This window comes from Lygodium microphyllum, chromosome 11 (assembly GCF_053477565.2).
Source record: "Lygodium microphyllum isolate KBCC chromosome 11, Lygodium_microphyllum_v1.1.10, whole genome shotgun sequence".
Classification (NCBI taxonomy): Eukaryota; Viridiplantae; Streptophyta; class Polypodiopsida; order Schizaeales; family Lygodiaceae; genus Lygodium; species Lygodium microphyllum.
In genome coordinates this window covers 145728700-145731047 of record NC_141145.1, presented here as the reverse complement: position 1 = coordinate 145731047, position 2348 = coordinate 145728700, and the positions used below count along the sequence as shown (strand labels likewise).

At 39.4% G+C, this 2348-nt stretch overlaps 1 pseudogene; it reads right to left on the bottom strand.

Annotated features, from left to right (window-relative positions):
* Positions 1–259: 259 nt before the first annotated feature.
* On the bottom strand, positions 260–1074 carry LOC148029481 (protein ENHANCED DISEASE RESISTANCE 2-like; annotated as a pseudogene).
* Positions 1075–2348: the final 1274 nt, after the last annotated feature.

Here is a 2348-nt window from a genome sequence, read left to right as displayed (position 1 = left end):
CTACTCAAATTCTTGATCCAGTTAGCCACGTTTCATTTAAGGTTTTCCTTTTAAGTTACACAAATCCAAGAAACTTTCAGGTACACAGGTATAGACATGGACAAGGAGTAGTAGTGAAGTGGCCAAAGGTCCAAAGACCAAAAGGACAGCAAGCATAGAGCAGATAGAAGACTCATCCTATAGGGTCACGGCCAAAAGGACAACAGACATGGAGCAGGCAGAGGACCTTGCCATTTTGTGGGAACCTCATCTTACACGATCATGGGTAGAAGAGAGGATCAACCTCAACCGTGGAAGCTCTAGTGGTGGAGTTGTCATCATCACCATCATCATATTCATCTTCTCCCTCTTCCTAGCCTTCATCATCAAAGAACTCGTCTTCTTCTTCTACTTCTTCTTCTACTACTACTACTATTACTTCTTCTTCTTCTTCTTCTTCTTTATCCTCCTCAAATTTTTCTCATTTACAACTGCAGATGGTTCTCTCAGAGATTCTCTAAGGGCTTGCTCAGGATCCATGGCTATTGTAGCCGCAGGGTCAAGATTGGCAAAGCAAACAGCACCGAGAAGCCTTTCTGGGAGTTCATGCTCAGATTGGACTTCAATGAGGAAGGCTATATCAATAGTGAGGGAGGAAACATAGTCAAGATCAAGATGGACAACAGCATTAGCCAGCATGGAAGCACCAATGTCCACATTTACCTCCAAGTAATGGATACCTCGTATGAACCGATAGGACACAACCTTGCCTTACTATGAAAATGACTTGCTCCCCCACTGCCGCCTTCACAATCGATGGCCCATTCACAACATTGGCTATCAACTTAAGCCATGTGTTTCTAAAACCATCATCTTCCTCTGTTAGGAACTGATGCATTAGAGAGCCCTCCTCAATCCTCTTGAAGGACACAAAGTAAGCTATGGCACTGTAGTTCTCCGGACCTCACTCATGGCATCTCTAGTATATCTTCATCGAGCACTAAGAGTATTTGGTTATTGATCTCTCTCTCTCTCATTTCATCATTTTGTTGAGCCTATGCCACGTGTTGGATATCATTCCCCAGTCATACCCATATATGATATATGATCAATGAGCCTTTATATATCAACGACTACCCTTTATCCCATCAAATCACCCTTGTAATGCCTATAGTAGAGTAGTACTCTAGTCTGCCCCACCCTGTCTCTTGTAATAAGTGCCCAACTTGTCTTTTAGGGCAAAAACTTTTGGGTGGGGATAGAATGTAAGAGAGGGGAAAATAAAATAATGGGGATAAAATACCAGCTACACTAGCCAATATAAAAGGTGTAAGGGACTTGATTTTGGATCATCATTATTATAATACAATTCTCCTTCATCTTCTCTCTTTCTTAGCTTTCATGGTTGCCTTCTCTCTCTTTCTATCTTTCTCTCTAATTTCCTAGTCTTTCTCTCTCCTTGTCACTCTCTTTCTCTCTCTTCTGCACCTCATCTTCTCTCTTTTATAGCCTCTCTCTTCTCTTTCTTCCTCTCCAATCCACTCCTTGACACTTATATGCTCTCGCTCATACAATGCTATGAATCAAAATCACAATGCTCCTTTTTTTTTGTGAGAAAGGCGTTTACTTTATATTAGAGTAAGAAAATAAATATTTACAAAGTTACCTAGTAATTGGATTTAAAGATAAACTAATAAAAAAGGGCCATTTGAATTAAGCACAAGTTCATAGGGGTAATTACATATTTGAGCTTAAGGTAGGATATATTGTCATGGTAGCTAATTTTTACATGGTTATAGGTCAAGCGGGCATAAGGCATAAGTGTTGAATTAACTTAGCTAGTTGGAGCTAGTTTTCACCAATTAACCATAAAAGGCCAAATATGCAATATAAAAAAAAGGAAGGCTTCAAAGGATATGCCTCTCTTCTACTTTAATAGCATCTAGCTACATCCCGAATGGTGTCCAATATGCTTCCAAGCTCCTATTCAAAGTTGAGGGCATCAAGTTTGGCTTTTTTAGGTGCATCTAGCTTCTCCTACTATTTATTTGCATCATGTTTGATCTACTACTCAGATTGGATGACTAGCCCCTATTGATTTGCCTTGCAACAGAAAATCCAATTTTAGTTTATGAACACTGAGATAGAAAGAACCTCTAAACGAGGCATCATTTTGTTGGCCCCATATAAACCATAAGCACTGAGCTCTAATGAAATTTCAAATGTTACTAGGAAGACCATTGGATTCTCTTAACAAAAACTCCTCCCAAGAGTTTATTTTGGGGGTAAAATGGAGAAATGATGGCATATAGGAAGGAAAAGGTTTTTTTATGACACATGCACAAGGGAACAATATGTGTTAATGATTG